The 25,513-nt window shown below is 33.8% G+C and overlaps 1 protein-coding gene and 1 pseudogene across 2 annotated transcripts in view; both read left to right on the top strand.

The window, feature by feature from the left end:
- The window catches only part of ERBB4 (erb-b2 receptor tyrosine kinase 4), a 1,098,037-nt gene that overhangs the window by 643,568 nt on the left and 428,956 nt on the right, over positions 1-25,513 (top strand). The window lies entirely within an intron of this gene.
- LOC131399336 (18S rRNA aminocarboxypropyltransferase-like) lies at positions 14,757-15,494 on the top strand (annotated as a pseudogene).

Below are 25,513 nucleotides of genomic sequence, written 5' to 3'. Positions count from 1 at the left end.
ATATTAGTCCCTTTCTCATAGATGGTTAGGGAAACAAACGCATCAACAGGTGTAAAAGCACTTAGAAGAGTGCTTGGTACAATTAAGCACTCAATGAATGATTTTTTTCTTTTTATTATATATATATGAAATATATCATTATATCATTATATAATTATATAATCACTATATAATTAGTTATATAATTAGTCATTATTATTATTAGTTGTTTTTTCTTATTTACATAAATTAAAAGGCTTTCTCTATTCAAAAATTATAGAACTGATTGTCCTATGTTTTCTTTTAATGTTGTTTTTGTTTGTTTTTATTATTTAAAACTTTAATTTATCTCGTATTACTTTTGTATGATGCAAGGATATAAGGATTTTTTTTCTAAAAAGGATATACTAATTTTCTCAGCACCATTTATCAGATAATACTTTATTTCTCTACTAATTTGATATTCTCCTTGAAAACTTTAAATCGCCACATAAATTATTAATGGAATGTTTAAAATTGGATTTTTGATCTGATACAAGAACTTTTGATTTCTACATATTTTGGGGATTCCATCACCATACTGAAATAAATTATGGTTTATTAGTTTTTCGATTGATACTATTATATTTTATATGATATCATCAACAACTGACAGAATTATCTATCTTTCTAAGTTTTGTATTGTTATTTCTTTTTCCTTTTCTTAGTTTATTTGTTACAGTCTCCAGAACAATGAGGAATGGTTAGACTAAGAGTGGCAAGTTTTGATTTGTTACTGTCAGTAAAGGAAACTGTCTTTAAGTTTTAAATTTTAAGAGAAATTTGAATTTTATGAAACCAAGGAAGGTTTTAATTTTGTTTTTGAAAAGGTCATTTAATTACTACAATGATGACTTCTTAGCATCATACATTGCATAAATTCACAAAGATACCATATAAATGTAAATATTATCCATTATTTTATAACCCCAAAATAACAAGTATTTACATTTTGGTGAGTATCTTCAGGTCTTCATTTCCCACGGAAATTGATATTTTATTTAATATTTATTTATTTTATTTATGCATAAACAGATTTTGTATTCTCTTTTGTAACATGATTATTTAATAACAGCAATATTATTATGCCTGGAATAATAGAAATATACCTGGAACGAGAAGAAAGAATTTTAATGGAGGAGGGATCTTGATCAGATATATTCTTAGAAAAACTTCAGTGGTGTGCTTGAATGGTAGATTAGACTGAGAAAGAGTTGACAAAAGACAAAAACATCTCTGTCAAGGATATCACTTTATATTAGGCTCAGCTACTAGTGACCAAAAAAAAAAGTCTATAAATTACTTAAATAAGATAAAACTATATTTCTCTCATAAAATAAATCTGGAGGTAGTTACTTCAGAGCTGATATGGATCTCTGAACAATATGACCCCACAGTTCTTCTCTCCAGTTACTCCTCTATCCTCAGCACATGAATTCTGCTGTAGTCCAATAAGGCCACTTAAGCCCCAGCCATCACATCATACTTCTAGCCAAATGCAGAAGAAAGGAATAAGAAGAGCACACAGTCTTCCTGAACTGTACTCGTCCTAAAAGTGTACACACTACATTCACCTTCATCCTATTGTCCAAAGTTATTCACTTATGATCACATTTACCCAAAGAGAGGTTAACACATGTAAAAATCGGGGCTTCCATAATTAAGGAAGAAAGAGAGAACAAATTATGAGCCTTTGCCTCAGTAGGTTTTTCAGTGGTTAAGATGGGGAATAAAGAGGACTCGAATGGAACAGTAAAAGCAAAAAGAAAGAAATGAATAGAAAAGTTTATTGAAATTTCTTTTCCATTTTAATTTTTTCAATATTTGCTCTTGACACACAAAAAACATTTTAAAAACTGAGTTATAACTTACATAGAGGAAAGTGCACCAATCTTAAGTATAAAGCTTAATATTTTATATATGTATATGCATGTAAGGATACAGAATATTTCCATCACTTCCAGAAGGTTCCCTCATGCCTCTTTCCTGTCAATATCTGCCCCTGTAGTATCCATTATTTAATTTCTATCAACATAGACATATTTCACCTGTTCTTGAACTTCATATAAATGTAATCACAGTATTGCACAATTTTGTGACTGGTTTCTTTCACTGAGCACACCGACTTTAAGATTTATCCAGAAAAACCACATATTGATGAGGGAAAAATAGCTGTTAACTGAAAATAATTAACGTTAATTGCTCTATGTAATCTGGTAAAATTTTGAAATGGATAGGGATCCAATATGCATACACAACTGAAATAAAATGGTGAAAACCTGCTTCATTTCCCTCCTCTGCCTCGCCACTCTTTAAGTGAACGTGGTGTGATCAGTGCATGACCACATGAGAGACAGAGTAAAATTAAGAATTGCTTTAACACCTAAATCCAAAGTGCCTACTCGTGTATGCAAGGAATTAGTCAGAATCAGCAAAAGGAGTATTCTTAGAGTGGGTAGAGGATTCCAGCAGTTCATGACATTTCCATATTTTGGCAAAATTTAATGCTATTAATTTGTTGACTACATTCCTTGATCAAAAATTGTGTGTGTCACTGGGGAAACTAGGAGAAAAATGCTGATATTGTGAATAAGTGCTTGTATATTTGTTTGTCCTTAAATTTATTTCAGAAGTATTTATGTACTCATTTCTTTTTCCTCAAAATTTGATCATTATTATTCTAAAAGGGAAACTAAAAGCATGCATCTAAGTGAGAGAAGTATGAGAAATAATTAAATTTGCTGACAAAACAGAGAAAGCTAAAGACCCTTGGTAATCATCAAAGCATCGGATTATTCAGTTCTTTAAATTCAAGCAAGTGCTCAGCACTCTTAAAATTTCTAGGTAATTAAATGGGTTCTGTAGTTTGGCTACTTTGACTATAATCTTGCTGATTTGGATGGCATTTTATTAATGATATCTCAAGGGGAATTTGCAGTAGCTTGAAAATTAATGAAATATTAATAACCAACAACCAAAGAAATGCAGATATGTCTGCTTTGGAAAAGACGTGACCTGCATGCTCCTCACATTAAAAGCATTTTATTTATTTATTTATTTGTATTTGTATTTTAAGCATGTCAATGCATGCTAGCTTAAAGTGTGGGTATTTCATAGGAAATATAGTGCACATATTATGTGGTCTTTGGAAAACTTTTGTGCAAAACATTATTTTGGCAATTTGACATATTTGGGGGTTAACAAAAGTAATTTTTTGCAGTAAAAGAAGTGATTTATATTTTCATATAATATAATACGTGACGTAATTCTGTGATCAGAGGAAAATAGTTGACTTCTTTGGCTTCAAGTAAAAAGCAAATGTCTCATCTACAGAATGAGAGATGGTTAACCTGCTGAAGAGGATTCTCTGTGCTACTATATGGCAAGGCATGAAATTTCAGGTAGTGAAAGGTCTGATTTTCACTCATAAAAGACATCGCTATAGCATAGAGAAGAATACTGGTCCCTGAAGGGATTAGGCAGATACAGTGTGTTGAGAGTAGAGATACAGAGATGATTCATGGTCAAATCCTAAACTTCACCTAGTTCATTGGAGGAAATATCACCTTCACCAAGTCATTTGAAATTCCTTATTTGGAGACATAGTTTTAAGCCATTACATAAGCAATTATCAAGACTTAATTTAAAAAATGCCAAACTTCTGGAAGTAAGAGGTTTAAGTGTTGGTGAAGAGTAGATAAGGTAGGAGAAGAATAAAGTTGGACACAACTGAGAAATAAAGATGTATCTCAATGATATAGTCAGATTATTAAAGGAGTTCTTATTGACTCAGTAAAAAGGAACTAGAGGCTGATATCAAAGTACACTATTTAGTCTTTATTCCTTATTATAAATAAATATAACTAGCAAAATGAGAAGGTTTTTTTTTGACAAGTCATGGATTTTTTTAATACATTTATTTGATATGATCTAAAATTTAGATTTTATTTGATATAATCTAAAATTTAGATTTAATTTAGTGAGTCTTTTGGAGAATGAAAGTAAAGATTTTGATGCCTGCTCATACATCCCGAGAATTGTAATTGACACATTTTTGAAGGCAGAGTATCAATACCTACTTTTTAAAAAGACACATTCTTTTCCTCAGTTATTTCCCTTCTAGGAACTTACACCACAAAAATACTTAACACACTGGGCAAAAATATATGTAGGATGAATTGTTGGTGATAGTGAAAATTTGGAAACAACTAAGATCTCATCCTCAAGTAAATGGTTAAATAAATGAAAGTATATTTATCCAGTTTAATATTATGCAGTTATACAAAAGAATTATCTAGTTCTACTTTGACTGAAAAGGAAAGGTTTCCTTCAAGATGTAGTTAGTGAAAATGGCAAGTTGTAGAACAGACAACATTTTGGGGAAAAAAAAATATGGATGTATATAAATAATGGAAATCTCTTAGGGGTGGAATTTTAGAAATCTTTTATATTCTACATTTATATATTTTTGTATGATGGAGAGAAATTATAGAGAGGAAGTTTGTATTGGCATCTCACCCAATATAATTTAAAAATTTTAAAAAGAGTTTCCTGAAATTGAAAGAGGCTAATGACCCCCACAAGTTCTTAGAAAAGTAGATGACGATGTGTCTAACATCTTCTTGAGGATGCTGATCCATCAGCTATGAGAGTTGCAGTAGATCTTCTCTGGAGTCCTTCCATTTCTGAGAGTCTGTGATTCTGAGAGATGGGAGAGAAGACCTGAAACCTGCTGTGTTGAAAAATAAATGCTTATCTTACCCATGGGACTCCAACTACAATTCAGGAGAATTCATTCTTTCACTCTTTCTTCCCTGCCTGAATCATTCTCGCTATCCCATCACATTTAAGGAACATCATTAGGAAGTCAATTAAGATTTCACCTTCGGGCGGATCTATTTCACAGCACAACCACAAGTAGGGAGATGTATGTGAGTTCATCATTAACAAATTGTATACTTCTTCTTGTTAGCTAATCAAGAAATATTTTCTACCTCGTAGTTCCATGACCAAAGTGGATCTAGTTTCCCTCCATCATATGAAGTTTATCAGGAAAATCGATAAAATCTAGTGAATCAACACTCACATGATAAAAATTGCATCTCTAACAAGAAAAGTAAATTTATAACAGGGAAACGATAGAAAATAAATACATAGCAATTATTTCTAACTGGGTTTGGATAATTGTATTTTTGGTAGGCAATTACCATAACATATGAACCTTTAGATACGTTGACTTGCTATTTAACATACACATGTTCTAGCATGACTGAATTTATTTTTCACTAAGTAAGAACAGAAAAAAATAGCTTTTCTGATCATTTGAAAACCTATTTTCTCTACAGGCTGGGGGGCTTTTTATACTCGTAACTCGGAACATCTTACCAAAGGCCAGATTTTCAGAACAATTAATATTCTCAAGAGAGATTGAAAATATAAGCCTTTTTTTTTAGGTGACATTTGCATAGACTTTCATGCAAAGTCATATATTGGTACACATAAAATTATATTATAAGGCTCACTGCAAAATAATTCATTGACAATATTTTCTCTGTGTACATTATATCCATCTGTGAACCTGAATGTTGTAATTTGTGATGTGGAAATGTTCTAACAAACAGAGCATTAATTATAACAAGATCAAATACTAAGACTTTACAGAAGTATTAATGATGTGAAAGGTTTAGCTTTTTCATATATATATATATATTTTCATTTGAGAGAATGTTATTTAGCAAGCACGGAATGATATTTTTAGTCCAGAGAGTTAATTAATAATTCATTCATGAATAATCGTTAAAGGCAATTATTAAAATCCATGTCTGACTTCACAAAGCATAATATTAAAAATGTGTGCTTATTTAATCTGGTGATTTCTATTTGTGGGCCTGCTGCCTTTGCCCTCTACATCTCTCAGTGCCATCCTCCCCTTTGGACATCTCTTCCCTCTCCATCTCCATACACTTGTATCACAGTGAACACATATAGTCTTATGAATCTGTGTGTACTAGATTAGTGTTGCCTAGAGAAGAAAAACTAACAGGTACAGCTGTTACTGGATGTTACAGTCACCATAATATAACCTCTTTAGACAGAATTTACAAAGTTATTTGTAATAGAAATTTATGTCCTTTGTTTATGAATAAAAACACAGGCTAGAGATCTTTTGCTTAATTTAGATTTCCTCTATACATTTTGAAATAAGATTTCAAGTCTTGTCCTATAGTTACTGCTCAGAAATGCCATTTTATATAGATGTACTAAATGAGTATGAGTATGATTCTGTGCTCTAAAATTTGCCTATGATGTGGTCTGAAGGACCCATTATTAACGTTTTTCCTTGCTGTCAAGGTACTGACTTTGGAAAAGGCCCTTTAAAGGGCACAAAGTAAATGGGTGGAGTCTAATCAATGAATCCATTGGTACAGATCAAGTTATTTGATTAGCTGTCAGAAAACATGGTCCCAATCAACAGGAGTTAATGCAAATATCTTTTGATAGCTTAAAGAACTTTGAATTGACACCTTGTACCGCCTATGCAGTGTTTTTCTTCTCTCTCCAGAGTTTATGCTTCTTGCTAGTCTGCCTTTTCACAATTTCTCCAGGAGAAGTTATTTACTTCCTGACAATGCTACTAAAATACTATGCAACCTTCATTAAAGCACTAATCATACTATGATGTGATATTTAGAATTATGTTCCCGCACTAAGCTTTGAATTCTTAAAAGTCAGTCCAGGTCTTAAATAAATTTATGTCAGGGCCTCACACCATGCTTGCTACCTGGCAGAAATGTAATAGTTGCTTGTTGTGGAATGAATAATTGGGCTCCTCACACTGCCCAGACAGTGAGAAATCAGCGTAGGGCAGGCGTTCTTGATCAAATCCCAATATTCTTTATCTATCCACTATCATAGACTTGGGGATTCTTGCTGATGTCTCTGAAATTCACAGAAGTGGATACTGAGAATACGTGTTTTTCGTTTTTTTGTTTTTCTTTTTTTAATTAATTAATTAATTTTTTTGAAGAAGATCAGCCCTGAGCTAACATCCGATGCCAATTCTTCCCTTTTGTTGCCGAGGAAGACTGGCCCTGGGCTAACACCTGTGCCCATCTTCCTCCACTTTATACGGGACGCTGCCACAGCACGGCTTGACAAGCGGTGCGTCGGTGCGCGTCCGGGATCCGAACCCGCAAACCCTGGGCCGCTGAAGCGGAGCGAGCTCACTTAACCCCTGCGCCACGGGGCCAGGCCCCTTGTTTTGTTTTGATAAGGCAGCACTGTTTGTAATAAAAAATGACCTACAAGTTTTGACGTGCCTGTTTGCAGATGGAAGTTGTCCTCTGGTTTGGAAACCCTTTTTTAATTCTATTACTTATGTGCTTCATACGTATTGTAACATTTTATTTACGTGAAGGTTATTACAGTATCACAAAAGGTGCTAGTGATTTTGAATTGGCCTATTAGTACACATCACTGATTTATATTAGAATATTGATCTAACAATGATTTATTTTCTAAGTCTTTAGAAATCTTTCCTTTAATTCAGCAGTATATATCTTATAATCTTATTTTTAAAATAATATAAATATCTCAATAAAGGGCATATTGTTAAATTTCAAAATATATTTTGAAACATATAACAAACAACATAACAAACAAGAAAATATTATTTCAGTGTAAAAATACATTATTAACAAATCCTCTAGAACGTGAATTATTGGAACAGAGTATTTTAATACAATGCCACAATTACAGCAAAAAGAAAACTGAAAGAACTTTTATAAACTTGATGTAACTTTAGGAAAGAATTGCATTTTTATGGTCACTGGTCATTGAGAAGTAAAAAAGAATGTTTTATACATAATTGGCAGGGACAGTGAAATACATTAAGATAGTCTGTATTAAGTCCCCAATCTATGGAATGATAAGTGGAATGATTTTTTTCATTAAAATTTTAGAAATCCTATTAGAATTGTGTAGGTAACTATACGAGTGGTAGATGAGACAGGAAGAAGAAGGAAACAAGATAGAGGAAGAAAAGCAAGATGGTGGATACTGAGAGGAATGCCAGAAAAAACAGACCTCCAGGAGGACAGGGGACTCTGACTGAACACCACTTGGTCTAAGCCACAGATACTCTTAGAAGTTTTGTCAGTTCTCAAGAGAATTATAACAACAGTCCACCCAGATAAGTCATTTGGCCTTCAGGGAAGTTTAAAGGTAAAATTAACTGGTTTTGGGGGGGGCTATTTTTAGAAGAAACTCCTGTAGAGAGCTTGAAATCATGAAGGAAAGTGATATACTAAATATATTAATATAATTTATATGTTAACAATACTTAATTAGAAAAATGCAGTAAGCGCACTCTAACAGAATTTGAAAATGTTCCTTAGCTACATGTTGACGCTGAGTGTTTTCTGTCCAATGTTGTATTTTAAGCAATGTGATTTAATTTTTGCATTATTTTACCTTAGTTCAACAAACATTTATTGAAAATTCTCCTATGTGCCAGGCAATACCCTAGGTACTAGGGTTACTGAAATAACAAATTGGCCTCTGCAGTCTAATAAATCAAATTTGCTATGGGAGAGAAAAAATGTAAACAGGCCACACTGCTCCCAGGTGATAAAATGCTATAATAAAGATGTAGTAATTACTATAGGGTAACAACTGGGAAGGTTGGAGATCCTACGGTTGATGTGGTTACATTTAGGCTAAGTCTTACAGAGATGAAGAGGCATGGCCCAGAGCAGGAGGCAGTCAGGTTAAGCAGACACAGGGAGAGGAGAGCAAATGTATGCAGGACTAGCGATAACATTATCGTAATAGCCAACCTCACGCAGCTCTGTTGTAAGCTTGTATATGTGTGACTCCAGGCAATCTGGCTTCAAGGTCCGGGCTGTTAACTACTATGTTACGCTGTGTTTCGTGATAATATAGTGTGTTCTGGCAGGAGTGAAGCTCTTCACTGTGATTGAATCAAAGGGTTCCAGTAATGGAATGATTAAAAATCAAATAAAAAAATTGTTGAGACAAGATTCTGAAGGGGCTTATAGGCTGTGCTGGGGATATTTAGACTTTACCTCAGAGGAAATGTTAAGTCATCAAACATTTTTTATGTAGGGAGTAACACAATGACGTTTACATTTTAGAAAAAAATCAAGACACAGATCATATTTAGGAGGCCTTTGCAATAGACCTTAGGAGAAGTGAGGAAAATTGGGATTTAGACATGGTGAAGGTGATGAACTTGAGGCGTTATTTCAGAAATTGGTGAAAAATTGAGTTTGAAAAAAAGTGAGAGATACAGTGGAAAAGGCATGGACCATGACATCAAACAATTTTTTAAAGTAGTCCTTAATTTAGTCATTCAATATATTTTACAATAAGCAACATCATTGTCAGGCATCAACCATGGTAAATTCAAAAAGGAATAAATTAGGGCTTCTTTCACCAAAGATCAACAGAATAGCTGGGCTACAGGACATATAGAACCAATAAAAATAAGATAAAACTGATCACTTTTGAATGTTATTGATTGGTTTTCAAAGATAATTCTATATTATCAACTCATACTTAACGTATTCAACATGGTATACCTCCACTGTGCCATCTGGTCTAAAAGGTTCATATAGACCATTTTTGTTTCATTTCAGAGGATCAGACATATTAGGAAAACCCTGATGGCCAGCCATAAAACTATGTTTAACAATATACACTTACGGGAATAAGAATGATTCAAGTTCACAAAACCTGAAGAGAAGCATAGTTAGAGGTCAGCAGAGCTTTATTAACTTCCTGATTCTTGTTGCTTCAAGTCTAAGTTTTCTGAGATTAAGAGCCACCTATTTTCTACAACCCTTCATCTTCCTCTCTAGCCTAACTTTCCACCACTCTCCAGGACAGACTCTCAGCGCTATAGGGAGGCATATTGCACCCTCCTTTAACATAGCAGGTTCTTTCCTGTCTAAAAAATCTGACCTAAAATCTGCAAGGATGGGTGTTAATCAGAGGAACAGCTGCTACTCAAGAGAAGCCTCCATGTATCCAGATAGTCCTGGTGTCATAGGAGGGTCTGATAACTTTAAAGAGTTAGATGGATTTTTGTCCCGGTCCCGAGCAGGTGCCATGATTGTAAATGACTCTTTTCTTTGAAAAGAAGAGCAAAGAATGCTAGTGATTTCCAGAGAAAAGCAGTTGAATTACTCAACCATAGGGATCGATTATTGAAGGATGGAATGAGCACATGTATACAAAAGCTGGAAAATATGAATCTGGTGTGAACATTTGTCGTGTGTAACAATAAACGTAGGGTTTAAGTTTTTCCACCAAGATTATATCTAACACCTGATTTGAGAAAAAGAAAGTGCTTTACAAGAATATATATATGTATATATAAAATGGCATTCCATGTGATTTTTAAAATTATGTTTAAAGTCTTACCATTCCTGATATCATGCCACTTTTATAAGTTAATAAACTTTCATTTTTACATCATATTTTATCATTTTTCTACATTTATTTTATCACTTAAATCCTGGATGATATGTATGTTTACATAATTGTAAATTTTGCCATGTGCAGATCTGTATATTTGCAGAAATGTTCAACTCTTGCAAATGATTATGAGATGATTTCACTGGAGAAAACATGAGTTTCAGACCCATTTGCCAATTTTCTGCCTGTATTTTTGTTTTTATATAGCTGAAGCAAAATCCTTAAACAATATAGTGAATAACAGAGATAATAGCATTAACTACACTGTCTTGTTCTTTATGCACATTGAACACAATTAGCAAGTATCTGAAAAAAATGTTTAGACTAAGTTGCCATTTCATACATTTCCTATTCTGTGGCAGTTCAGATTACTTGTAGTCTTCAAATCACATTGAAATTTCAGAACACTTGAACAGCAAAATAAAAACCCTAGATAATTTTGGTCAATTCGTTTGTTGTCATAGATCTGTTGGTATATTTTAAATTTATATTTGCTTTTATAAGCAAGTAATTGAGGTTTTTTCTAGGAAGACAAGCTTAGATAATGCTTCTTAAAAACAGTGCGATTAATATTGGTCGCAGAATCAACTAATGCTCTTTTGCTGGCTCACTTTTTAAATATCTATAAAAGTCTATGCGTTTGCTCCTTCGCTTATATAATTCACAGTTGATTGTAGGACTGAAAAGAATTTATAGTCTTTAAGTTTCAAATTCTGACCCGAGCAATGTTCACATTATCAAGCAACTTTGTTTTGATTGTCCCATTCTAGCAATCTCTCTGAAGGCTGTACTTATCCTTCAACAGTAATAGAATATTATGGAGCTCTCGCCAAATGATTTAGGAATCTTCGGGCATGACTTCTTGGGTTTCTGATATTAAATTCTGTAAAATGTATATCGAGGCAGGCATTGTCTAGATATTCTTGGACAGAAATTAACTAGTCATGATCAAGAAAGAGAAAGAAGTTCAAAGAAGAATGGTAAACAAAAGGAACGGGAGCAGATAAGGTCAGAGAGGAGTCCAGGAGAAGATCATATAATACCTTTTACAGGTCACAGTGAAAGTTTGCATTTAATTCTAATTACAAGAGGAAGCAATTGTAGGCTTAGAATGGGCATGCTGTTACTTATTTCACGTTTTAAAAAGAGTTGGGAGGCTCTCAGTTTATTCCAAGAGAGCATAATATCAATAGAGATGGAAATGTGGCCATTTCAGAATCTATTTTGGAGGCAGAACTGATAAAATGTGTGGTTGCATTGGGTTACAAATAGGAATGACTTCTTGCTCTTTGGTTTGAATATGTTAGTGATGATAGTGTCATTTACTAATAGGGAAAGGCTGATGGAGAGGTATGTTGAGGGTAGGGATTAGTTGCGCCTAGTGGACATCCAAATAGTCAGAAATAGAGTGCTCTCTGTTCTTTAAGATTCCCTTTTAAACTAGATCACAAAAGCTAATTTTGTAATTTGGTTTAGTGTAATGCTTTCTGGTCCCAACACTACACTCTGTTATGACTTATCAAAGCAAAATTATGTTTTCTTATGAAGTAAGTAAAATTATCAACCTATTTTACCTATGCAAGGGATCATCATCTAAATATTTTAAGTAGAATACAATAGTCCTCCCTTATCCATGGTTTTGGTTTCTGTGGTTTCAGTTACCCATAGTCAACTCTGGTCTGAAAATATTAAATCGAAAATTCCAGAAATAATTCATAAGTTTTAAATTTGACACTGTTCCGAGTAGCGTGATGAAATCTTGTGCCAACCTGCTCCATCCCGCCCAGGTCGTGAACCATCCCTTTGTCCAGTGGATTCACGCTGTATACACTACCCACCCGTTAGTCACTTAGTGGCCATCTTGGTTGTCAGCTGGACTATCATGGTATTGCAGTGTTTGTGTTTAAGTCACCCTATATTACTTAATCATGGCCCCAAAGCTCAAAAGGAGTGATGCTGGCAATTCGGACATGCAGAAGAGAAGCCATAAAGTGCTTCTTTAAGTGAAAAGGTGAAAGTTCTTCCTTTTTAATAAGGAAAGAAAAAAATCATTTGCTGAGGTCGCTGAGATCTACAGTAGGAATGAATCTTCTATCCACGAAATTGTGAAGAAGGAAAAATAAATTTGTGCTAGTTTTGCTGTCACACTTCAAATATATACGTATAAAGGGAAAAAACATAGTATATATAGGGTTCGGTACTAACCATGGTTTCAGGCGTCCACCGGAGGTCTTGGAACGTATACTCCAGGGATAAGGGAGGACTACTGTACCTCTTGTCAAGATACTCCAAGAAAGAAATTGGAAAATAAGTAAGGAGATACCAATCTAAGATAAATTAGGAAAAACCTAATGTGTTATACATTCTCTAGAGCCATTTAATCTTACGATCAGAACAGATCATTCCAAGTTTCCTGAGTAATAATAGAGAAAGCTTTTTACCTATATACTTTATTTAGGTTTATTTACAAAAATATTGAAAGATCTCGAGACTTTTTAGTAGACACCACAGAAGGAAGCACAGCAGGGCACCCATAATAAAGCTTTCAAATCCCTTCTGCAATAGACTGTCACCAGGGCAGTTCTAATAAATCTTTATCACCTCACGTCAAGGCAGAGATATGAAAAGATTTGCCATTTGTGCACTTCTTCCTTCCTAAGTCTCTTGATATACAAATGGAGGACATTTAGAATGGCTGTTCTATATTCAAAATAATAACTTTCCAATGACTGCTTATTGGGAAGCTAATCCAATTAAATGCATTCAGTGTGCGCTGGAAATTAGTACGTAGAGGGCCAACCATCACCTCCAACAAAGCACCTCAGACAACATCCAGGTTTTTGAAATCAGAAATAAGATATTTCCTTACCTTTCACTTTCTGTTAATGTTACCACATTTTCCTATTCAGAATCAAATAATGAGTAAAATTAGAGTCCTTTTCAATTTTCCCATCTGTCATATTTAGTAACATTTCGCATTTGTCCTTTTCTGTCTGTTACATTATCATAGTTTAAGCCACTGAGGTATAAATACAGAAATACTGCATTCGTTTTCTAACTGGCTACTTTGATTTTTGTGTTGTTCCTCTTTAATTTAAACCTCTTTCACACTATGTATCTTCCTAACAGGCTTATCCTAATTAATCTCTAACAGATATATACTGAGCACTTCTGTGTTTCAGGTACTAGTCTGATTACTTAGAAAGCCAAACAACAACGCCTTGCTCTGTATAACAAGGTGAAAAACCTTTGCTGACTTGCTTTCTCTTTGTCTGCCTTTCCACATCTCTCTCTCTCTCCCCTTGCTGTTTGTCTTTCCAACCAAGGCTTTTTATCTTTTCTAGTTTGGATATTTAATAAATCATGAATTAACACTGACGTAGTGTTGAGGGTGAAGAAGAAACAATGACTATATAATAATTACAAGAATGAAAAATAAGCAAATGTATAGGATAGAGAGAGATTAAAATAATGTCAATGTCTTAAAAACAAGTGAAAATGTTGGATAAATGCAATTGTCTCATTGTGAAGGGGGAGAAAAAGTGGTTCCCTACTCCAGGATGGATTCTCTGTGATACTGGTCTTAATGTTTTGCTTTGTGATATTGATCTTAATGTTTTGATTTGAGGTACTCATGTTTAAACAGTTCAATTTAGATATTTTAAATTGTGGGTCTTTCATTAGCTATTGCCCAAAAGTCTGAAATTACAATTCCTGGAAATTGAAACTTTTCATAACAAACTTACTAAAATAAAATTCCGTGAGAAATATAAATATAATGTAGAAAATATTTTGGAATTTTCTTGTTTATGTTGTCTCCCATAAAATCCTAAACAAAGATATACTTTCTTCTAAATGTGTGTGTAATTGAAATTGAGAGGTTGGGAGATTGAATGGAAAAGCATTTTGATCAAATTAATGCATCTAAACTTTATTTAGTGATTTACATATGTCCAGCATTGCATGTGGTTTTGAGGTAATCAAAAGACTACTTAATTATCAGAGCTATTTAGTTTAAAAGATAATTAAAGGGGGAGCTGTGGTACACTCCTGGGAGTTTCAGGGACTCTGGCTTCCCGTCGTGCGCCACAGGAGCAAAATGTTGGTTTGGGGCAGAAGGCAGCCTTGTCTCGTGTTCCTGGGCCGCTGTCAGGTCTCAGCTGTGAGTTTCCATGGAGACACAGGTCGCCAAGATCTAGTGTGGCCCAGATCCGGTGGGGCTGCTCTGCATGCAGGACATGTGGGAGCTGGTCCACTACGACCCCAGGTGCATCATCAGTGCCCAGCTGACCCACTGGTTCATGGGCCACAGGTTCAGCAGCTGCTCAGCCCCCTGGGTGCTCAGGATATGTCTCCTGCAGATATGCCAGCCCATGACACAGTCAAGGATCCCCGTCATAGGGATTGCTCCTTTGCCAGACTGGAGGAGACACCACTTGGGAAGATGCCAGAGAGCCTCTTGTGGCTACTGACCCCACTGGGTGTCTGCCAACCCTGTGAACTATGGCTAGCCCTGCAAACCGTCCATTGTGGAGGTTTGTGCTGCCACCTTCTGCATCTGGAGTGTTTTGGACCTTACAGTCATTTTGCTGCTGAAGTTGAAGTGAAGCAAGGGCTCGCTGGACCTGAACCACCAGCTTCTGGACAAGCATGTGGCCTGCAGCAGCCTAGAGTGGGTGCTCCTGGCAGAGAAGGAGCTCTTGGGCAGTGCCAAGGGAGCCCCAGGAGGAGGAAGTTGATCCCTTTGATGTGAATTCAGAGCAGGAGTTTGCAAACCCCAACAGGCCTGTGACCGCACCCGGCTGCCCATGCACACTGATCACAGTGACAATGATGAGGCTGAGGACCAAGGGCCCGACGCCAAGGACAGAGGACACAGCAGCATCCCAGAAGAGGAGGAGAGGCTGGGAAAGGGAGCGGGGGCCAGTGCACCAGCAGAGGTTTGGAAAGGAATCAAGAAACAGCAAAGATGCTGAATGTGCAGACATATGTTTTTCAGCCTGGGTGATGAGGAAATCTAGAGAGGGCAGTGGGCCTTGGGGGAACACAGACAGGCCTGATGGTCTTGGGCCATTGTCCCTGCCAGCAAAACTGGTCTCTCTCTGGTTTCTCTCCCCGTGCTTCTAACCCAGTCTCGCTCTGGCTTCTGCCTTGGGGCACTTGCAATGAAGTAGGGGGTGAAGAAGAAAGAAAAACAAGATAATTAAAATGATTCATTCTGTCCATTTCTCCAGCAAATGTACAGAAACCTATGAGTGTAAGATCTCCATAGATTCATGTACTGAGTCAGAATGTCCCTTCTAATTTTTGCTTCATGCACAAGCCCTTTATGTATCTTACACGTACGTTGCTATTTTTAGGTTAAAACATATGAAATTGCCCTTTTTCTACATAACATAATGATCAAATATCAGCAATTTCATATGGTTCAACTTAAAATTCTTTGAGGAAAGTGCCTGTACTATACATTTAGAAATTTTCTTTACCCATTCTAAAAGTTCCATTTTTTTCCGTATGACACAGAAATATTAATTAGTTAATTAATTAATGACACAAGAAAATATTAATTAATCCATGATTAAAAAGAGAAGAGTTTCAAGTATCCAGTGGTCTCATGAATTAGTCTAATTATTTTTGACTTATGAACATTTTTTGTAGATGTTTGAATACAAATCTAGGGAAAATGGCTTTTTCTGATCTATGACACCAAAAGAAGATGCCATCACCTCTTAAAGAAAAATATTAAGGATAAAGTGATATTTTCAACTGAATCAAAAACAGTATAAACTTTTTTTTTATTTTCTGCTTATAAGAAACAGATTTCATCCTATTAATTTGGCTTTTAAAAACTATTAATCATGATTTTTATCATCATATGATTATTATAAAAATTATTGGTTTTCCCTTCAGCAAATAAAAATGGAGCATATTAAAAGTTAACATGGAAAAGTTCAAAGTTCTCTCTTGAAAATAACTCTTTCTAGATCATTCGATTGTTCCACATGCCATGTAACCAGAATCTTGAACGAGGTTTTCAAGAGAGATACAGCTCTTCCTTTGATTAGTTTCTTTGAGTATTTCAGTAGCAGCAATGACAATTAAAATTTTATTGGAAGATTACGTTTTATATTGACTCAGATACAACTTAAGTGATGTAAAATGTTAAAGGTAGAAATAGGAAAGGAATTGCCCTTTTTATCGCATGGCATTCTCTCTTTATGCTTTAAGTTAAAAATCCTTTGTTAGCTTCCAGAGTAGTCGAAAATTTAATATGATCATTTTACTACCCCATCAGTCAGCGTTACAGACCCTCTGTTCTAGTTTATCGGTTTTCTTATTGTTTACTGATCACATACAGTTATTCCTCCTACTGAGTTGTTTGATTTAGTTGTTTTTGTGTCGTGTCCCAAGCCTCAAACCCCACATCTTCTAGAAAAATATGGTTTCTTAACTATTTTTTATAACTAATTTATGTCTTAAAGACAGCCCAAGACCTACTTTTTTCAATCTTTTCTATTTCTTCTCAAAACTCAGATTGTCTGTTTGTCTCATTAGGGCCTTAGTGAAAAAACAGCGAGTCCTCACTAGCCACATCACATGGATAAACCGTGTTATCACTGAGATAGCGTGATCCCTGTATATAACAGATTGACAGAGAATTAATTTATATCTTCTATAGAGCCTAGCATAAAGCCGAACATCTAAGTGCTCCATCAATTTGATATAAATAGCTTATTGTATTTCTAGAGATCCTTCCTTCTAAATATATATTTTAGGCATATGTAATTATTGCCCCAATATTCAGAATATAAAATATGGTGCATATACACATGCAGGAGTGTGCATGTGTGTGTATATAGTGTATATATCACCTGTGATACATGAAGAAAATTATAAAAAGAATTCATTGTTAGCCTCTAGCTAATATCAGTAGGTTTTTTTTAATAATGTTATTAATATAAATATTCAAATTATGTGTTCCCTCAATATTGCCTTTGGTTTTTCCCTAATACTTTTTGAAATGTATTTCGTTTCATTTCAAAAAGAAATAGCATTAAGTAATAATTTATTTTTATACCAAATTATTTATTTATTTAATTTATTTTTTCCTGGTTATTTTATTGAGGTCATAATGGTTTAACATTGTGTAATTTCAGTGCACATTATTGTACCTCAGTTTCTGTATAGACTGCATCATGCTCGCCACCAACTGTCTAATTTTTATCCATCACCATACATATGTGCCCGTTTACCCATTTCGTCCACCCCAGCCACCCCCTTCCCCTCTGGTAACCACTAATCTGTTCTCTTTATTCATGTGTTTATCTTCCACATATGAGTGAAATCACATGGTGTTTGTCTTTCTCTGGCTTATTTTACTTAACATCATGCCCTCAAGGTCCACCCATGTTGCAAATGGGATGATTTTGTCTTTTTTATGGCTGAATAGTATTCCGTTGTGTTTATATACAACATCTTCTTTATCCATTCATCAGTTGATGGGCACTTGGGTTGCTTCCAAGTCTTGGCTATTGTGAACAATGCTGCAATGAATATAGGGGTACATAAATTTCTTTGAATTGTTGACTTTAAGTTTTTTGGATAGATACCCAGTAATGAGACAGCTAGATTGTGTGATATTTCTATTTTTAATTTTCTGAGAAATCTCCATACCCTTTTCCATAGCAGCTGCACCAGTTTGCATTCCCACCAGCAGTGTATGAGGGGTCCCTTTTCTCCACATCCTCTCCAACATTTGCTATCTTTTGTCCTGGTAATTATAGCCATTCTGGTTATTTATTACAGAACCTAACTCCATGGTAGTATTATATTAAAATAATGTTAATGTAGTCATGAATATTTCTATTTTTTAGTATTTAAATAATACATTGCTTAAGGTTTCTATAATTTGGAAAGTCATCTCTCTATCAGTTACATAGCACTAAGTATTTCTATGGAAAAAATAGAAATTTACAATATTTACTGTCAACAAACTTTAATTGTGCCAGCAAGCAGGCAGAAATGCAGAAAATTACAGACTTTTAAATGTGTGAATTGCTTGCAAGTTAGAAGGCCTGGGTAATTATTTATCTTAGATGGTTAGTGCACAATAAAACACAGGGACAATGATAATTGAGGTGACTTCATCTTGCTTCAACTCTGTTATCACATAAAAGGAGCAATCTGTTTTTAATCTAAAATTTGACATGAATAAACTTGTTTTATGAGTTTCTTGGTGCTTGCTAAAACAAAGGAAGCAGGAATTTAAGAGAGTTAGGTTTATAACTGTCTTTTGAAGATCCCGTAGCTAGAAATTAATCAGAATAATGTTGAACTATTAGAAAATAATTGAAGTAATTAAAAAGCACAAATTGAGTCAAATTACAAAGAGTGAAAGAGAATATCTTTTTTTTTCTATCTCCAACATTATACAACCACAGTATACTTTCCTTACTACTCATGAAAGAGTAGTAAGGAAACTTACAAACTCTTGAGAGTTTGTGACTTACAGCAGCAATTGGCTTGTGGCTTTTGCCACACAGGCTTCCAGAATAAAATTGATTTTTCACAAATATTTAGAATGAATGCCAAGACAGTTTTTTAGCATAAAGTAACCACCATTTATGTTTTTACACAATAATAGAAACTTGTGAGAGAAGTTTAATGATTGAATCAACAACTTCATTTTGCTTTACCGTTGCACAATAAGTTTGAAATGAATTACTAATTTGTGATTTATCTACCACAAATAAGACCAGAAGATAATAGAAAAATTTTGCATTTCTTATACATTTTTGTTAACCATTTCTACTTATTGCACGTTGAAGAAGTGAGTCTTACAGAATGGATCACTTCTGGGTGTATAACCTACTAATTGAATGTCATTTACTTCATTCTTCCCTTCAGCCTTCACATCCAACGTGAGATCATGAGCTATTCAATTCACAAACCAAGTCACCAAGCCCAAACTATTTCTATGAGAAAACCAAGGCAATATTTCCCTAGGAAGTCAGGGTTAATTGTGTATTTTTTTAAACAAAGAAAGACATAGCTCTATAATTTTAAAGAGAATTTAAAATTTACTTTGGGGAATTTTAGTATTAAATTTAAACTGACATAGCAGGGTTTTTTTTAAATAGACATTTACCTGAGTAAGTTTATCATTGCACCTTATGAAATAAACATGCGTATTAGACTATTCATGAAATTCAGCCTAAAACAATTGAATTCAAATATGTAATTTGTAACTTGACAAAGGTTAGGTAATGCATTTGAGCCAGATGGGGAGGTAGTGATGGATTTATAGCTTATAAATGATGGTCACTGTCTGTTTGTGAAATGTGCCTATCAAAAAACTACACCTAAAGCAAGAGATTTCAAGGGAATGTATTTGGAACTGGGAAACAACAGTGACTTTTCATTTGGATTTCATTGCTTTCTGAATAACTCAATTCATTTAAAGTTTTGATCATTAAAATGGAATTGATTTTAGCAGTACATCCATGAGGGAGGTGGAGGGTAACATTGTTGCATTGCGTTGAAAGATACATTGTCTATTCGTAATGGGAAAATCATACAACACACCGGATTGTGATAGAATGTATATTTCTTATTCTATCTGACATCTATCTCAGAATTTTATTTCTTATATATAACCAGGTTTTTGTTATAGCTAACAGAGAAAATGCTAGCCAAAATTTTTATTGCTGGTAGGAAAAAGTGGCTCTGTATGAGCTATGATTTTGTTAACCCTCCATTCCAGGTTTTGGTTGGTGGTGTTCCTTATTTAACTCAGTGGAGGATCTTGGTAAGCCAGCACAAAATGATCTAAACTGAATTCCATTAAGACTTTATTTCGATTAGTCTCTAAAAATTGGTTTTGACTTTTAATTTCATAAATTCTGAATTTCACATTTAGGAAAGTAGATTTACTGAATATACTTTCATATGCTGACAGCACTGGAGAATCAAAGCAGTTAACCTTGGTTATGCAATTAGCCATGACACAGAAAAGCGAGTAGTTACTACTCTGTCCCCTGAATTGGCTGATTGCTTTTCCTCACTGTGTACATCAGCCAACTCATCTTCATTGCCCGTTCCTCTATCTGCTGGTCTCTATATTACTGTGTTTTGTCTCCTTTTCTCTCTTCCTCACTCTCTCCTGCCCCCTCAATCTTATTCCCCCGATAATAATACATATTTATGTAAATGTAACTGCAGTTGTGTCTATGGGTCGGAATATGTGTGTATTACATTGAGAAACACATGCATGCCTTCAAATTACAGAAATAACAGCACCTTCCATTGATCATGCCTTCCAGTAATTGCATCTTCTAAGATACTGGAGGCACTCACCATTTTCCTCAGACAGACGATGGGATTTATCATCATGAGATTCTTACCTGTGTACTTTATTCCTACTACAATACATTCATGCATTTTCCCATAGTGGAGAGTTCATTAGCTTCAACTTCCCTCTTTTCAGATAATCATTTTGCCTCTTGAGCTGCTTGTCATAATGTGTGAATCATTAACCTTTAATCTCATATTTGCCTTTGTAATGGAGATTACCCAAAATAATCAGTTTCACGTAGATAAATTGTATTAAAATTTGGCAAATAATTTATTTGAAAAGATGCTTTTGACTTATTTCTCAGAATATGCTGAGGCTTATAAAATTGTCATTTGTTTTTATTCCAAGTTGGCTTTTCTGTTATCCCTTTTATTCTTTTTGATTTTTATGTTTTGATTAAAATTCAGAAACTATGCTAAAGAAAAACTAGAAGAAAGAGAAAAAAAGTAAGTTTCAAGTTAGTCTAGCAAGAGGCTATGCCTTATAAAATGTACTATAGTACAACTTTTCTTCTAGTCGGTTATGAGGATGTTTTAGAGTGAAAGGATTTTTTAGGAGCAGAACTTCAGGATATATACACAGATTAAAAGGCTTCTTTATAGCAACACTTCCCAGACTTTTAGGTTTTATGCTTTAGCAAAGTTTTTCTTTTAATTGGAGGGACTGGAATATGGTTGCCAACTTTTTAAACTTTTTATTTTGCTGAGGAAGAATGTTAAATATATCCATTGGCAAGTACTATTAGAGAAAGAATATTTAACACACACGTGTACACACATAGCGAGAAGAACATAAACTCAAAATAAAATGTAAGTCTTTCTTAGTAATGATATCTGGCGGCCATATACCAGTATATTTTTAATATAGATGTTTTAAAAATCTGAATGCTGAAATGTTATAACATGAAATTACATTACATATAATATCTTCATTAAACAATTTTGACTACTCTGAGATCTAAATTCGTCGATTGTGCAACACCAAGTGGTGATCTTGCATTGTGTCTTCCTCTACTTTGTTTCAATCACTTTGTTGAAAATCTAGTTTCACATGTTAATTAAAATAGAAACAGTTCTATTAATAACAGTTATATTAAATGTAAATATTCTGGGAAAAAATGAGATGAGCCATGGAAATATGGTCTTGATGTCTCCAGGAATCTATTTTCTTTTCTTTGAACTAGGAAGAAATTGCAAGACTAGCTAGGGCTGAGAACAGGGACTCAGTGAAGGGCATTCCCCAAACTACACAGCTCTGGGACCTAATTGCCTAAAAGAACTCAGGAAGGACATTATCTGAGGATTAATTTACCCATGCAGACTTCCTAGATTGACACCAGACCACCAAGAATTAGGAATGATGTTTCCATAGTACTTTTTTAAACAGGGTTAAAATTGAAGTATTCATCTTTCATTTGATTATTCCTAGGTATACCATTTTGTTATAGTCTATTTTAAATTGTGTATTATTAAATATTTATTTGCAAACATTTGGTGCTGGTATATAGGAACACAATTACTTTTATGATTTTCTAAATTCACCTATTAATTTTAATAATTTATCTGTAGAATATCTTTTATGTACACAAATGTGTTGTTTGCAAATTATAATAAAAATTTACTTCTTCTTTTCCTATCTTTATACCTTTTATTTCTTTTCCTTTCCTCATTGCCCTGGCTAAAACTTTGAGTAAAATGTTGCATAAAAGTGGTAATAATAGGCATCATTTTTTCTTTCTCAAGTGGAAACAAAGCTTTTAATATTATACCATTAAGCATGATGTTTGCTGTAAGAGTTTTGTTAATAACTGTCATCAAATTAACAAATGTTCCTTCTATTCTTAGTTTTCCAAGAGTTGTTTTGTTTTTGCTTGTTTGATAGTTTGTTTCTTGGTTGGTTGGTTTGTATTAATCAGAATTAGGTACTATATTTCACCCAATGCTTGTTTTACATTTGTTGGGTGCCCATATGATTTCTTCTTTATTCTGTAATGTAGCAAGTTAGAGTGATGGATTTTTGAATGCTAGATTAACCTTGCATTCTTGGAATAAACCCAACTTGATCATCATCTATCATCCCTTTTATATATATCCTGATTTTGGTTTGCCATATATATTCATTGTTTTGGATATTAAAATCAATGTTTATGAGAGTGATCAGCCTATAAATTTCTTTTTTGCAACGTCTTTGCCAAGTTTCAGTATCAAGGTTGTGTTGGTATCATAAAATCAGTGAGAAAAGCCCCCTTTTTCTCCATACTTCATGAAAGATTGGTGTGATTTCTTCTTTAGACATTTGAAAGAATACTGGTGAGGACTTTTGGCTTTACAGTTTTCCTTATGGTAAAGTTTTAAATTTTTAATTTTTAATTAATTTAAAAATTTAATAGATATAGAATAATTCAATTATATTTCTTCTTGTGTCAGCTTTTTGATTGGTTGGACTTGCCTATGAATTTATACATTTCATTGATTTTTAAAATTTATTGGCATAAAGCTATTTATAATATCTTATTTTTAATGTCTCTGTGATCTGTTGTATTGGCCCCATTTTCATTCTTAATACTGTTAATTTTTGTTCTTAGTCTCTCTTGCCAATGATTTATTAATCTTATTAATTCTTTCAAACAACAAACTTTTAATTTAGTTGATCTTTTCTGTTGTGCACTTTTTTTTATTTCATTAATTTCTGCTCTTACGTAAAAATATTCTACTAGAAAAAAACTACAAAATATTCTCAAGAAAAAAAAATCAAGACGTTCTAAATAAATGAGGATATAAATCCTTTGCAAGTCAAGAAGACTTAAATAGTATAAAGATATCAATTCTCCTGAAACTGAAATATAGTAAATGCAATCCCAATCAATATCCATTCAGATTTTATCCTTTTTGTTTTACAAAAATTGGAAAAATTCTAAAATTAATATGAAGGAGCAAAGACACAAGAATTAATAAAATATTCTTGAAGAAAAAGAACAAATTTGGAGGATGAAAATTATTAGATATCAAGACTTATTTTAAAGCTACAGTACATAAGAGTACATATTATTGGTAAAACGGCAGAGAAATAGACTAAGCAAAGAACTCTCGCGTCAGTGGATATTTTATTTATGACAGAGTTGGCATTGGAGAATTGTGGATGAAGGCCAGTTTTTTCAGTAAATGGTACTAGAACAATTAGTTATCCATGTAGAAAAAAAATAAATAAATCTTGACACCTTTCTCACAACATACACAAAAATCAATTCCAGGTAGATTTTGGATATAAATATGAAAAGTAACAAAATAAAGTTTCCATAAGAAAACAGGAGAATATCTTCATTACCTTGGGGTAAAGCAGGGCACACACACTATGAAGGAAAAGACTGATAAATCGGATTATATTAAAATCAAAACTTTTGTTCATCAAAGGACATCACTTTGAGAGTGACAAGACAAGTCATTTAGTGAGCGAAGACTTTCATAATGCATATAACTGGCAGAGACTTGTATCCAAAATGTGAAAAGAAGTCTTCATCACAGTGAGACAGAGACAGACAGCACAATAGAAAACTGTGCAAAAGCTTGAAGAAGCACTTCTCAAAAGAGGATATTGAATGAACAACTATACATATTAAAACCCAACATAATTAATTATTAGAGAATAGAAAATTAAATTAACAATGAGATAGCCCTATGCATTCATCAGACTGGCTTAAATTAAAGTGGCAAATACTGAGGACCTAGAGGAACAGATACCATCATACATGGCAAGTGGGAGTTTAAATTGCTACAGCCACTTTGGGAAACTGTTTAGCAGTAGCCACTCATGCTAAAATATGCCTACCATGTATCTATATCTATATTTATATCTATATCCATATCATCTATATCTATATCTACCAAAAGACAAATTCAAGAATGTTCATTGCAGCATTATTTGGTAACAACCTAAATTTCAATCAATAGAAAGGTAGAATAATAAATTTTGGTATAGGTACACAATGGAATACCATATAGCAAATGAAAGTAAATAAACTACTGTTTTCAATATAACCTGGTTGAATCTCACAAAGATAATATTGAATGAAGGAGAATAGACACAAAAGCATACGTACTCTATCATTCATTTACATCATTTTGCTTATACACTGGTAAAACTAATCTGTGCTTCTAGAAGTCAGGATGGTAGCTGACTCTTGAAAAGTGAGAGTGTAGTGATTGGGAAGGGGCACAAAGGGAAATTCTGGGCGCTGACTGTTTTATGTCTTCAACAAGGTGGTGACTACACGAGTGATTTACCTTGTGAAAATTCACTGAAGTGTATATTTGTGACTTGTTCACTCTTCTGTGTCTGTTACATTTCAATAAAATATTTATTGAAAAAATTAAATATCCAAAATACGCAGAAGGTAATATGAGAATTAGCTAAAGGGTTAATTTTCCTGTCCTACAAATCGGGACTTCTAACTATGGACTCCTTGATTTTGTAGATAACAAAACTACTCTGATAATCATTTCTGTATTTTCTCACTGAGAATAGATTTCATAAAATATAGTTATAGGGCTGAATTTTGTTGTTGTTGTTGATTTATAGTCTCAAGCTACAAAGTGAGAAGATTCAAAACACCATAACATTGTTCCTTTGGTGGATAACATCTAC

This window comes from Diceros bicornis, chromosome 37 (assembly GCF_020826845.1).
Source record: "Diceros bicornis minor isolate mBicDic1 chromosome 37, mDicBic1.mat.cur, whole genome shotgun sequence".
NCBI classification, from domain to species: Eukaryota; Metazoa; Chordata; class Mammalia; order Perissodactyla; family Rhinocerotidae; genus Diceros; species Diceros bicornis.
The sequence above is the reverse complement of the archived record's forward strand: the minus strand, read 5'-3'. Positions and strand labels throughout refer to the sequence as shown.